Source organism: Mercurialis annua, linkage group LG2 (genome assembly GCF_937616625.2).
Source record: "Mercurialis annua linkage group LG2, ddMerAnnu1.2, whole genome shotgun sequence".
NCBI lineage: Eukaryota > Viridiplantae > Streptophyta > Magnoliopsida > Malpighiales > Euphorbiaceae > Mercurialis > Mercurialis annua.
In genome coordinates, this window is record NC_065571.1 from 19,536,765 (window position 1) to 19,552,786 (window position 16,022).

Consider the following 16,022-nt stretch of genomic DNA (forward strand, 5'->3'; position numbering starts at 1 on the left):
AGCCTCTCTTTTCACGTACACTTTGCGTAATGTAACCTAACAATGCTTATGTAATTAAAACGACGCATCAAAGAGGCATGAGACAGAGCATACTAATTTATCCTCACTTTTCACGCGTTAAAGATACTATAAACGGGATATACTCATCTAGCATAAATTTTCATGCACGCTTTGTGTAATGTAACCAAACTATGCTTCGGTAATCAAAATGACACATTAAAGAGAATTGAGTCGGGGAATACTAACCTATACTCACTATTCATGCAAAATTTGTGTAATTTAACCTAACCATGCTTAAGTTATCAGAACGATGCGTCAAAGAGTCTTGAGACTGGGCATACTAATCTAGACTCATTTTTCACGCACACTTTTCATAATATAATCTAATCATGCTTTCGCAATTGGAACGATAAGTTAAAAAAGACTTAAACTGGTATATCAATCTCGCTTCACTTTTCACGCACCCTTTAGTAATATAACCTAACCATATGCGATAAAGAGAATTGAGACGGGGCATACTAATATATCTTAATTTTCACCAATACTTTGCAAAACATAATCTAACCATGTTTCGGTAATCTGAATGACACGTTAAAGAGACTTGAGACGGGATATACTAATCAAGCGTCAATTTTCACGCAAACTTTGCATAATATAACCTAACCATGGTTAGGTAATCGGAACGACGCGATAAAAAGACTTGAGACAAGGCATACTAATCTAGCCTCACGTTTTGCGCATACTTTTCGTAATATAACCTAACCATTCTTAGGTAATCCAAACAATGCAATAAAGAGAATTGAGACGGGGATTAGTAATCTATCCTCATTGTTTCACACATACTTTGCGTAACATAACCTAAGTTAGGTAATCCGAACGAGGTGTTTAAGAGACTTGAGACGGGACATATAAACCTAGCATCACTTCTCATGCACACATTGAATAATATAACCTAACAATCCTTAGGTAATCCGAACGACGGGTTAAAGGGACTAGAGGAGGGACATAGTAATCTAGCTTCACTTTTCACGCACACTTTGCGTAAAGTAACCTAACAATGCTTAGGTAATCGAAACGACCCATTAAAGAGACCTGAGACGGGGCATACCAATCTTTCGTGACTTTTCACGCACCCTTTGTTTAATATAACCTAACCTTGCTTAAACAATCCGAACGACGCGCTAAAGTTACTTTAAACGGGATATACTAGTCTAGCATAACTTTTCCCACACGATTTGCGTAATATAACCTAACCATGCTTAGGTAATAAAAACGACACCTTAAAGAGAATTGAGATGGGGAATACTAACCTAGACTCACTATTCATGCAGACTTTGTGTAATTTAACCAAACCATGCTTAAGTTATCAGAACGATGCGTTCAAGAGACTTAAGACTGCGCATACTGATCTCGACTTATTTTCCATGCACACTTTTCATAATATAACCTAACCATCCTTTAGAAATTGGAACGACGCGTTAAAAAGGACTTCAACTGAGCATACTTATATATCTTCATTTTCACACATACTTTGCAAAACATAACCTAACCATGTTTCGGTAATGTGAACGACGTGTTAAAGAGACTTGAGATGGGACATAGTAATCGAGCATAACCTAACTATGGTTACATAATCAGAAAGACGCAATAAAAAGACTTGAGACGGGGCATACTAATCTAGCCTCACGTTTTGCTCACACTTTTTGTAATATAACCAAACAATTCATAGGTAATCGAAACGACGCAATAAAGAGAATTGAGACGGGGCATAGTAATCTATCCTCATTTTTTCACACATACATTGTGTAACATAACCTAAGTTAGGTAATTCAAACGAGGCGTTAAAGAGACTTGAGACTGGACATACTAACCTAGCAACACTTTTCATGCACACATTGCATAATATAACCTAACCATACTTAGGTAATCCGAACGACGAGTTAAAGGGACTAAGGATGGGACATACTAATCTAGGCTCCCTTTTCACGCACACTTTGCGTAAAGTAACCTAAGAATGCTTTTGTAATCGAAACGACGCATTAAAGAGGCATGAGACAGAGCATACTAATATATCCTCACTTTTTACGCTCCCTTTGCGTAATATAACCTAACCTTGCATAAATAATCCGAACGACGCGTTAAAGATACTTTAAACGAGATATACTAATTTAGCATCACTTTTCACGCATGCTTTGGTAGTATGACCTAACCATGCCTAGGTAATCGAAACGACACATTAAAGAGAATTGAGTAGGGGAATACTAACCTAGACTCACTATTCATGCAAACTTTGTGTAATGTGACATAACCATGCTTGGGTAATCGTAACGACGCGTTAAAGAGACTTGAGACTGGGCATACTTTTCTAGACTCATTTTTCACGCACACGTTTCATAATATAACGTTATAATGCTTTGTTAATCAGAACGACTCGTTAAAAGGACATAAACAGGGCAAATTAATTTAGCCTCACTTTTTGCGCACCCTTTGAGTAATATAAACTAACCATTCGTAGGTAATAAAAATGTCGCAATAAAGAGAATCAAGACAGGGACTATTAATCTATCCTCATTTTTCACACATACTTTTCGTAACATAACCAAACCATGTTTTGGTAATCCGAACGACGCATTAAAAAGACTTGCAACGGGATATACCTATCGAGCGTCTCTTTTCAAGCACACTTTATGTGATATAACCTAACCATTGTTAGGTAATCGAAACGACGCGATAAAAAGACTTGAGACGGGGCATACTAATCTAGCCTCACGTTTTGCGCACATTTTTTGTAATATAACTTTACCATTCTTAGGTAATCGAAACTACGCGATAAAGAGAATTGAGCCGAGGCATACTAATCTATCCTCAATTTTTCACACATACATTGCGTAACATAACCTAACCACGCTTATGTAATCCGAACGAGGCATTACAGAGACTTGAGACGGGACATACTAACCTAGCATCACTTTTCATGCACATATTTCATAATAACGTTGCTTTTACTAATCGAGATATCGTCTTGAATTATATGCACCTTAAGCACACTAAGTTCGACAGCTCTGATGATGCTTTAGATTTCCTCGAAGAAGTAGAAGGTAACGCTCGACGTCTACAAGCTAATGAGAGACAGACCATCATCATGGTGGAAATGTCTATGCGAGGACCCGCGAAAGACTGGTTTCATCAGCACATTCAGCCAACCATGGACACTATGACTTGGGCTGAATTTGTGAAACGTTTTAGAGAATTTTTCTTACCGTATGCGGTGACGGAAAGTTATCGTAATCAGTGGCTGACTCTGAGTAGGGGCAATCGGTCTGTGCAAGAGTTTGTGACGGAGTTTACCAGATTGAGTAGGTTTGCACCTGACCTGACTGTGGACCCAGTCAGAGTGAACTCGAGGTTTGTAGAAGGTTTAGGAACCGAATTTGTGAGTCTGACGTCTGATATTGGAAGAACCCTAGTGCAGCTAATCGACAGCGCTAAGCAAATGGAAGTTTCTTTGATCCGTTTTGGAAATATTCCTAATCCTTCTAATGTTGCACCTATGAGAAGTAATACATTCTGCAGCGTGCAGAGTGCACCTACCCAGTCATAACTTGGAAGACCCACATCACGCCAGCCAAGAAATAAGAGAGCTCGATATGGAACTAGAGTTAGTACCTCAGGCACAGGATTTGGTGCAAGATCCATGAGTGACATGGGAGGCGGAGCACCAATCTGTCTGAATTGCAATAAGAGGCATTATGGAGTGTGCCGCAACATTACCGGAGCGTGCTTCAACTGTGGTCAGCAGGGTCACTTTGCTAAAGAGTGCCCGAAGCAGATGCCTCAAGGCTCCATGACTACTGTAGTACAGCCTTCTTATCAGCAACAGAGGACTGCACATCAGGCAGCATCAGGGTACGATCAGACAGGAAGTACCTTCACTGGCCAGAGAGGCTGTGGTTATGAAAATCGAGGAGGAAGAAATGGTGGAGGTCGCGGTACTGGTCAAACTTCGCAGGCTGGCGGGAGTCAGGCCAGAGTCTTTGCACTGAATCCTCAAGAGGCTCAGGCTTCCAATGTTGTGGTGCAAGGTACCTTTCCTATCGCTTCTCGAGATGCATTAATTTTGTTTGATCCGGGCGCTACGCATGCATTTGTTTCGACTAGCTTCGCTAGTAAGTTAGGAGTACAACCAGCGTATCTAAAGAACCCCTTATCCGTAGCCACCCCAGTAGGTGAAAGTGTGGAAGTTAGTATTGTTTATCCGTCCTGTCCTGTGAAAGTTCAAGGACGAGACTTATTGGTCGACTTAATTTTACTCGAGGTATTAGCTTTTGACGTCATATTAGGAATGGATTGGCTAGCGCAGCACTATGCCAATGTGGATTGTCGAAAGAAGACGGTAACGTTTAATACACCTGAAATTGAAGCAGTTTCAATCCAGGGTGACAAGATGGAATCTCCTACAAGTATTATATCGGCTATTAAAGTTGATCGTCTGTAAAAGAAGGGATGTCAAGGATTCTTAGCAATAGTACGAGACATGGAGAAGAAGAGCGCAAACATAAGCAATGTACCAGTTGTGTCAGAATATCCAGATATTTTTCTAGAGGAATTACCTGGATTACCCCCAGATCGCGAGATTGAGTTTTGTATCGAATTGGCTCCTGGCACGAAGCCAATATCGATACCACCTTATCGTATGGCTCCTGCAGAGCTCAAGGAGTTGAAAGATCAACTAGAAGAGTTGTTTGATCATGGTTTTATCAGACCGAGTGTATCCCCATAGGGTGCACCCGTGTTGTTTGTGAAAAAGAAAGATGGATCGCTTCGACTCTGCATCGATTATCGACAGTTGAATAAGGTGACGAACAAGAATAAGTATTCGTTACCTAGAATCGACAATTTATTCGATCAGCTACAAGGACCAAAGTACTTCTCCAAAATTGAATTAAGGTCAGGTTATCATCAGTTGAAGATTAGCGATGGTGACATTCAGAAGACTGCTTTTCGAACTCGTTATGGACATTACGAGTTTCTTATTATGTCGTTCGGGTTGACTAATGCGCCAACAGCATTTATGGATTTAATGAATAGAATATTCAAGCCATATTTGGATCAGTTCGTGATCTTATTTATTGACGACATTTTGATCTATTCACGTACAGAAGAACATGGACAGCATCTGCGGATAGTACTGCAGACGCTAAGAGGGCATCAACTTTACGCCAAATTCTCGAAATGTGAATTTTGGCTAACGGAAGTGGCTTTCTTGGGTCATGTGGTATCGCAAAGCGGCATTAAGGTTGACCCAAAGAAGATTGAAGCCTTGATAGAATGGAAACGACCTGAATCAGTTACATAAGTTTGAAGTTTCCTCGGTTTAGCAGGATACTATAAACGATTCGTACAGGACTTTTCGAAGATCGCTAAATTCAACTAGACGGACTAGAATGAGCTCAGTTTTCTAAAACTGAAAGAGTGTCTGACGATGGCACCAGTCTTAGCACTACCAGAAGGAACACAAGGATTCATAGTTTACTGTGATGCGTCGAGAGTTGGATTGGGATGTGTCCTAATGCAACATGGACGAGTAATCGCGTACGCCTCGCGACAGTTGAAGAAACATGAAACGAATTATCCGACGCACGATCTGGAGCTAGCAGCGGTGATTTTCACGCTGAATATTTGGAGGCATTATTTGTACGGCGCCACATGCGAGATCTTTACACATCATAAAAGCTTGAAGTACATTTTTGATCAACAAGAGTTGAACCTCAGACAGTGAAGATAGATGGAGCTGCTAAAAGACTACAACTGCACGATACAATACCACCCGGGACTGTGCGAACGCACAGTCTGTGGACTGTGGACTGTGCGAACGCACAGTCTGTGGACTGTGGACTGTGCGAACGCACAGTCTGTGGACTGTGCGAACGCACAGTCTGTGGACTGTGCGAACGCACAGTCTGTGGACTGTGCGAACGCACAGTCTGTGGACTGTGCGAACGCACAGCTCCCTGTGCAGCAGCACAGGAAGACGCGCGTACGCACAGTGAATCCGCCGATCGACCCATTTTTGAAAAATTTGTCGTACGCACATACCGAGATTTGAAATCGGTTAGTATTCGCTTAATTTTCGATTAGTTTGAGACGTTAACCTAATGAGGTTAAACGAGAATTGATTTAAAAGTGATATTCGATCCGTAAATGAGTTAAATGCCGTTTATTGGGATATACGTGAAAAGCACGACGATTAATGAGTGTAATGTGTCGTGTCTCGAGCATAGAGTCAATCTTAGAATAGGATTCTGACGTGAGTCAAATATTTTGAAATTTGTTTTAGATTCGGCGAAGTAAGAAGCAGCTGGACCTCTTAAATCGCTAAAAAGGTGAAATGTGTGGATTTGGTTTCCTAACGTTTGTAAATGTTTAGCTTAAATTGCTAAATAGGTAGAACGTTTGAATTTGTTTCGTAACTTTATAAACGGTTGGACTAGTTTCGTAATGTTTTACACGTTTGGCTTAAATCGCTAAAAAGGTGAAACGTTTGGATTTGTTTCATAACTTTTGTAAACGTTCGGCTTAAATCACTAAAAAGATGAAACGTTAGGATTTGTTTCGTCATGTTTTAAACGTTTGGCTTAAATCGCTAAAACGGTGAAACGTTAGGATTTGTTTCGTCATGTTTTAAACGTTTGGCTTAAATCGCTAAAACGGTGAAACGTTAAGATTTATTTCGTAACGTTTTAAACGTTTGGATTGGATTCGTAACGTTTTAAACGTTTTGCTTAAATAGCTAAATAGGTGACACGTTTGGTTTTGTTTCGTAACGTTTGTAAATGTTTGGCTAAAATTGCTAAAAAGGTGAAACGTTTGGATTTCTTTCGTAATTTTTTAAACGTTTGGACTGGTTTCATAATGTTTTAAACGTTTGGCTTAAATCACTAAAAAAGTGAAACGTTTGGATTTGTTTGGTAAAGTTTGTAAACGTTTGGTTTAACTCGCTAATAAGGTGAAACGTTTGGATTTGTTTTGTAACGTCTGTAAACGTTTAGCTTAAATCGCTAAAAAGGTGAAACGTTAGGATTTATTTCATAACGTTTTAAACGTTTGGATTTGTTTCGTGACGTTTTAAACGTTTGGCTTAAATCGCTAAAAAGGTGAAACGTTTGGATTTGTTTCGTAACATTTGTAAACGTTTGGCTTAAATTTGTAAAAAGGGGAAACGTTTGGATTTGTTTTGTTACGTTTTAAATGTTTGGACTGGTTTCGTAATGTTTTAAACATTACACTTATATCACAAAATAGGTGATTTCTTTCGTAAAATTTGTAAACGTTTAACTTAAATCCCTAAAAAGGTGAACCGTTTGGATTTGTTTCATAACGTGTATACGTTTGGGTTTGTTTTGTAACGTTTTAAACATTTTGCTTAAATCGCTAAAAAGGTGAAACATTTAGATTTGTTTCGTAACGTTTTAAACGTTTGGATTGGTTTTGTAATATTTTAAATGTTTGGCTTAATTTGCTAAAAAGGTGAAACGTTTCGATTTCTTCCTAAACTTTTTAATGGTTTGGTTTAAATCGCTAAAATGGTGAAATATTAGGATTTGTTTCGGAACGTTTTAAACGTTTGGCTTAAATCGCTAAAATGGTGAAATGTTAGGATTTTTTTCGTAATGTTGTCAACGTTTCACTTAAATTACTAAAAAGCTGAAACGTTAGGATTTACTTCGTAACATTTTAAACGTTTGGATTGGTTTCGTAACATTTTAAATGTTTGGCTTAATTCGTTAAAAAGGTGAAACGTTTGGATTTGTCTCGTAACGTCTGTAAACGTTTAGCTTAAATCGCTAAAAAGGTGAAATAATTGTATTTGTTTCGTAACGTTTTAAAGTTTGGATTGGTTTCGTAACTTTTGTAAACATTTGGCTTAATTCGCTAAAAAGGCGAAACGTTCGGATTTGTTTCGTAACGTTTTAAATATTCGGCTTAAATAGCTAAAATGGTAAAACATTTGGATTTGTTTCGTAACGTTTGTAAACGTTTAGCCTAAATCGCTAAAAAGGTAAAACGTTTCGATTTGTTTCGTAACGTTTGGATTGGTTTTGTAACGTTTTAAATGTTTGGCTTAAATCGTTAAAATGGTGAAAACTTTGTTGTTTCGTAACGTTTGTAAGCGTTTGGCTTAAATCGCTAAAAAGGTGAAACGTTAGGATTTGTTTCTAAGCGTTTTAAAGTTTGGAATTTTTTTCGTAACGTTTTAAACGTTTAGATTGGTTTCGTAACGTTTTAAACGTTCTACTTAAATCACTAAAAGGGGAAACATTAGGATTTGTTTCTTAAAGTTTGTAAACGTTTGGCTTAAATCGCTAAAAAGGTGAAATGTTTGGATTTATGTTGTAACGTTTGTAAACAATTGGCTTAAATCGCTAAAAAAGTGAAACATTAGGATTTATTTCGTAACGTTTGTAAACGTTTGGCGTAAATTGCTAAAAAGGTGAAAACGTTTGGATTTGTTTCGTAACTTTTTAAATGTTTGGACTGGTTTTGTAATGCTTTAAATGTTTGGCTTCAATCGCTAAAAAGGTGAAACGTTTGGATTTGTTTGGTAACGTTTGTAAACGTTTGGCTTAAATCGTTAAAAAGGTGAAACGTTAGGACTTATTTCGTAATGTTTGAAATGTTTGGCTTAAATAACTAAAAAGGTGAAACGTTAGGATTTATTTCGTAACGTTTTAAACGTTTGGATTGGTTTCGTAACGTTTTAAATATTTGGCTTAAATCGTTAAAAATGTGAAACTTTTGGATTTGTTTCGTAACGTTTGCAAATGTTTGGCTTAAATTGCTAAAAAAAAGGAAACGTTTGGATTTGTTTTGTAACTTTTTTAACGTTTGGATTGGTTTCGTAATGTTTTAAACGTTTGGCTTAAATCGCTAAAAAGGTGAAACGTTTGGATTTGTTTCGTAACCGTTGTAACCGTTTGGCTTAAATCACTAAAATGGTGAAACGTTTGGATTTGTTTTGTAACATCTGTAAACGTTTAGCTTAAATCGCTAAAAGGGTGAAACACTAGGATTTATTTCGAAACGTTTAAAATGTTTGGATTGCTTTCGTAGCGTTTTAAGCGTTTGGCTTAAATCGCTAAAAAGGGGAAACGTTTGGATTTGCTTCATATCCTTTGTAAACGTTTGGCTTAAACTGGTAAAAAGGTGAAACGTTTGGATTTGATTTTTAACCTTTTAAACATTTGGACTGCTTTCGTAATGTTTTTAACGTTAAGTTTAAATCGCTAAAAAGGTGTAACATTTAGATTTGTTTCGTAAAGTTTGTAAACGTTTGGATTAATTCGATAAAAAGGTGAAATGTTTGAATTTATTTCTTAACATTTTATACGTTTGGGTTGGTTTCGTAACATTTTGAACGTTTGGCTTAAATCACTAAAAAGGTGAAACGTTTGGATTTGTTTCGTAATGTTTTCGACGTTTGGATTGGTTTCGTAACGTTTTAAACGTTTCGCTTAAATTGCTAAAAAGGTGAAATAATTTGATTTGTTTCTAAACGTTTGGCTTAAATCGCTAAAATGGTGAAACATTAGGATTTTTTTCGTAAGGTTTTAAACGTTTAGCTTAAATCGCTAAAAAGATGAAACGTTAAGATTTGTTTTGTAATGTTTTATTCGTTTGGCTTAAATTACTAAAAAGCTGAAACGTTAGGATTTGTTTCTTAACGTTTTAAATGTTTGGATTGGTTTCGTAACGTTTTAAACGTTTGGCTTAAATTGCTAAAAAGGTGAAATGTTTAGATTTGTTTCGTAACGTTTGTAAACGTTTGGCTTAAATCACTAAAATGGTTAACCATTTTTATTTTTTTAGTAACGTTTTAAACATTTTCGTAACTTTTCTAAACATTTCGCTTAAATCTCTAAAAAGGCGAAACGTTTGGAATTGTTTCATAACGTTTTCAATGTTTGGCTTAAATCGCTTCAATGGTAAAGCGTTTGGATTTGTTTGTAACGTTTGTAAACATTTAGCTTAATTCACTAAAAAGGTGAAACGTTTGAATTTATGCAACATCCCGTATTTTCTGGTTAGTTTCGTTAAGCTTATCTTATACTTCGGGTGTTTTTTCGGGTGGTTCGACCACTTAGAATAGTGGTTTTCTAGTTCCAAACCTTTTAATATGTGTTTTGAGATGTCTTGGGTATGGCCTCAAAGTTTGGAGCGGTTTGGATCTCTTATCCATTAAGTATTACACTTCTTAACAGTTCTTATTGCTCCTTGTTAAGACTTAAAGTCTTACTTCTTATACTTTACCTTTTTAAGCATAATACACTTTCACCTTTACAATCATTATTTTCTTGAAACTTTTCACATTGTCAATTCCTTGGTGATTTTCCACTTACTTGCTGTTGGCAAAGTTTCTGAATTTTCCGTTACTCAAATTACTTATCCACAGTAATTGCTTCACTTGTAGTTTTACTGACCTTGACTTTATGTCCATTATTTTATCATTACTTTCCTTCTTCTGATACTTAACTTTACTCTAGTTGGTTGTAGATTGAAAAGATACTATATCCTTGTTATTTATTGTTAACTTTGTTTCGTTACCTTGTTAACATCATGATCTTGTATCATGAGTCAAATCTTTCTTAGAAGTGCTCCATCTTTATATCTACGTCTTTATCAGAGTGATCTTGCTTAGATCATGAAAATCTTCTCATAGCGCTTGCCCTTTTTGCGGTATTCATATACGTTTTCCTAAACGTATAAGGTTTAACTTAATATTTCCTTTTCGCACTTCATGGTTTCATGGTATTGATTCTTATGAAGTTGAGTACACTCTTGGCATTATTTGATTTATTTCGGGTCCATCTTCCATGGTATATTTCATTTCTCCACCCTTTAATTCCATTATTTTATCGGACTGGTATTACTTTTTTCCTTCCTTAAAGTTATATTTCATATTTTCAAGTTGCGGGTTACTTTAGTAGTCTATTTTTATTAATAGCTGCCAGTGTTGTCTTTACCTTAGTGTCTTATTGTTTTCATTAGATATCTTCATCTAATGACACTTTTCTGCATTTGATCTTATTCTTCGCGCTGTTATATTGCTATATTGTTCGTTAAAATTACTACGCTGAAGTTCTCAAATAACTTTGCTTTGAGTCCTTATAAAGTCCTATAATTCCGGTATGCATCAAGTTTAATTAATTAAATTTGATTATCCTTTTTGGTTGTCATGCTTGATAGATACTTTACTTCTTTCTCCGATATACCTCCTTCATAAAAGTCATTCTACGTTGGATTATAAATTCGTAGATGACCTATATTTGGAATTATAGAAGTAACGTCTTTAGACTTCTATAATCATTCTTCGTTTCTTTTTCACAAGTTTCTTATAATCAACTCTTTATACATCCATTTGTTCACGTCTTGTCCTTGACATAACTCTTTATTCCATCAGCTACCCCTTAGATCCATTTCTTAGCACTATCATTCTTGTCTTTTGCCTCTTGCACTACATACTTTCGTTTGTTTCCTTGATCGTTTACTCCTTTATCGTTGTCTTTTGTTCCATTTTACATTGTTGCACCTCCAATGACAATCTTAAACGTTATTTTCCTTGGATCACCCCGATCTTCAATGCATTAATATTCGCTAATACCTATGTGATGCATCCAACACTGACATTTATTATGTCAGTAAGACTAATCTGTCTTTTACTATCACATTCCTTTAAACCATTCTTAATTTTGCATGCAAAATCCATGTCGAATTTTATATTCGATATTAGCAATACTCTTCAAATCTTAAGACTTTATTGATTTTTGTTTTGTTTTGTTGTACTAGTTACTTCTATGTATTATTGCCCCGACTTGTCCAAATGTCTCTTGAGACTTTCTGGATCCTAAAACAGACATTATTGGCACTAGATAAGCTTGACTTTGTTCTGTTAATCTCTCAGGAGTTGATGCACTGATCATTAATGTTCCCCGTGTTCCTTCTTCTTATCCAAATTATTTTTTTGTGGACCACTATTAAACTTCTGACAATAGTCAAAGAATAAACTTATATCATACTTCGATATACTGTTTAAATACAGTTGATGTATCTGTTAGCTTTAGAGTTATATAATGTCAAACTCATTGTGTTGTCCATTGGTACGATGTTTATTGGTACGATGTCCTTATACCACAACTTCATTCTCGATATCATAACTTTAATTATTCACTTCCTCCTTCTTTAATTCATTCATTAAGCGCCTTTTCCATTTACCCATTCCCTCGTATCCGATGAGCGGTTTTAATTTACCCGCATACTCAATCCATCATAATTTTACTTATTCTTTATTGCTCCTCTTATCATATTCTGGGGTCCTTGCATCTTTATTAATTCTTATATCTTTCTCTCTCTTTAAATCCTAACATAACTCAACTTTCTTTTATGTAACGCTTGTTTTATTTTCTTATTCGCGTTAAGTTACTCCTTTTATTTCATTAAGTTATCTTCCGAGTACTTTTGTCCTTAACACATTTCATATCTTTGACATGATTCTTCGCCATCTCATGTATCTTACCTTTCGGTAACCATCACCTATGTTCTTGCTTAAGCATCATCGAGGGCGTTTCCTAGCTTTTGTACTAAGATTTCCACACTATGCCATTCATACTCTAATTTTGTGGTCTTATACTTCGTCTGCATACACTTGTTCTTTAATTTGTCGGTTAAAATATCTTAATCACAAAGCATTTTGTCTAGCTTCTCAATTTCTTAACATACTCCTATGCAACTTATGCAATTCATCTTCTAGATTGATCATTTATATAAACTTTTCGTCACACTCTTATGAAAACTATTGTTTAGTCCTTCGTTCGACAATCGGAACGATTAACTCCTAAACAACCTTCTTAGGAACAACATATTTCGATATTAAACCGATCCAACGGTTCAATCAAAAGATATCTTAGTTTTACTAGATTGACAGTTTCCGGATATCGCGTAAAATTCATGTCATCCATGCATAGAGATTACCTTTAATCTCTAATGTTTAAGCTATGGGTCGATTACTAAATTCAACTATCATTTTCGTACTTCTATTGTCTTATAGCATGGTTTCTAACCACCTCGTTCAAAGATAGGGACATCCTAGTTCATAGTTCAGTCTATTTCACTTTACTACTTGTGTTCACCTTGTTCTTCTAATCCCATAATGGATTGTGGAATTTCGGCTAGTTTCATGCCTTTTCAAAATATAACTCCTAATTCACGCTCTTATACACGTTCGTTGTGTCTTCGAGAGTTTCTTGTAGCTTGTTCTCGAACATTTCACCTACGTTACAGGGTTCCGGTCTAGGTATACTTACATTAAAACAAATCTCTTATAAAAAAAATTCAATCATCTTTGAAATTCAAAGGAAAGGGCCCTTTTAAAGAAAAATATTTTAAATCCTTTAAACGTTAGCATAATTGTGCCCTACGGTGATGACATCTCTCATCCCCAAAGAGTTGCCACTACTTACTTCTTGTCTGTGCAAAATTCATGTGATGCATGTCCTATTACTGCATGCTTTCATGTATGTAGTGATGTAATTTTAGTTATGTCATGGTAGTAATGTAATTCTTTCTTAGGTCTAGGCACAATTCGTTCAAAGATAGGGACATCCTAGTTCATAGTTCAGTCTATTTCACTTTACTACTTGTGTTCACCTTGTTCTTTTAATCCCATAATGGATTGTGGAATTTCGGCTAGCTTCATGCCTTTAAAAAATATAACTCCTAATTCACGCTCTTATACACGTTCATTTTGTCACCTTTTCAGCGATTTAAGTCAAACATTTAAAAAAATATGAAACCAATCCAAACGTTTAAAACGTAACGAAAAAAATCCTAACGTTTAAAATGTTACGAAGAAAATCCTAATGTTTACCTTTTTAGCGATATAAGCCGTTTTAAAATGTTTCGAAACAAATCCAAATGTTTCACCTTTTTAGTGATTTAAGTCAAACGTGTAAAATGTTACAAAACCAATCCAAACGTTTAAAATGTCACGAAACAAATCTTAACGTTTTACCTTTTTAGCGATTTAAGCCAAACGTTTAAAACGTTACGAAACAAATCCTAAAGTTTCACCTCTTTGGCGATTTAATCCAAACGTTTAAAATGTTACGAAACAAATCCAAACGTTTCACCTTTTTAGAGATCTAAGCCGTATGTTTAAAACGTTATGAATCCAATCCAAACGTTTAAAACGTTACGAAACTTATCGTAATGTTTCACCTTTTTAGCGATTTAAGTCAAACGTTTAAAATATTACGAAACAAATCCTAACGTTTCACTGTTTTAGTTATATAAGCCAAACGTTTAAAATGTTTCGAAACAAATCCAACACTACTGGATTTCAGTGATTTTGCGACGGACAATTCCGTCGCAAATCACTCATATTCCGTCGCAAATGTGTATTTGCGACGGATTTGCGACGGACTTAGTCCGTCGCAAAAGATCTGGTCGCTAAAATATTAGCGACCAGAGCGTCGCAAATATGGCGACGGCCAGCCCGTCGCCATAACCAAACACACCGTCGCCAATGTCGTCTCCCAAAAAATGAAAAAGGAGACGTATTGGCGACGGATTTAAACAATTTGCGACGGAATCAATTCCGTCGCAAATATTGACAATTTGCGACGGACTCAATTCCGTCGCAAAATGGTACAAGTTTGCGACGGAATCAATTCCGTCGCATATTGTCAATATTTGCGACGGAATTGAGTCCGTCGCAAATTGTCAATATTTGCGACGGAATTGATTCCGTCGCATATGTTGTCGCAATTTGGACAAAATTATCTATTTTCCGTCCGTTTTTCCTATTCAATTCACGACGATTAAAATCTGTAAAATCTATTATTTGCAACTCTCATTAAAACTCAATTTCCAAAAACGACCGATTTCATATAAAAACATGTTATATTTTACATATCGTAAGAAAATATACAAAACAAGATAACACAAAATGTATAAAAGTGACAAAATACAAAATGTCAGAAATACAAACGTGACACTACAAAGTCGGAGTGTCGTCATCGTCTGAAGGACCTGGGGGTGGGCGATACTGCGGAGGAAGAGTCTGCATCATCTTCGCCACGATTGTTTACCGCTTTTATCCAGTGTGAATGCATCGGTGTTTTCCATGCAGTACGGGCATGCTTTTCTACCAGCAGTGCTCCAACCAGACAACATAGAATAAGCGGGAAAGTCATTTATTGTCCACATAAGAGCCGCTTTTAGTTGAAAATTCTGACGCTTATGAACGTCATATGTCTGGACTCCACATTCCCACAGTTGGTTCAACTCTGCAATCAGCGGCTGTAGGAAGATATCCATTAGGTGTTTTGGGTTTCTAGGCCCCGGTACCAAAACCGTTAAAAACATAAACTCATCCTTCATGCACATGCCTGGGGGGAGATTGTACGGCGTCAAAATGACCGGCCACGAGGAATACTGCTGCCCAAAATTGGTAAATGGCTGAAACCCATCGGAGCATAAGCCTAATCTGATATTTCTCCCTTCATCGGCAAACTCAGAATGCAGTTCACTAAAACGTTTCCAAGCCGGAGAGTCGGACGGGTGGCACATCTTATCACCATCCATCTCGTGGTCTGCGTGCCACGTCATATGCCGAGCAGTGTTTCACCTTTATATCGATATAAGCGAAACGTTTAAAACGTTACGAACCAATCCAAACGTTTCAAACGTTACAAAACAAATCCAAACGTTTCACCTTTTTAGCGATTTAGGCCAAACATTTATAAACGTTACGAAACAAATCCAAACGTTTTACCTTGTTAGCGATTTAAGCCAAACATTTAAAACGTTATGAATCCAATCCAAATGTTTAAAATGTTACAAAACAAATCCAAACGTTTCACCTTTTTATCGATTTAAGTCAAACATTTTTAAACGTTATGAAACGAATCCAAACGTTTCCCTTTTCTATCAATTTAAGCCAAACGTTTAAAACGTTATGAAATTAA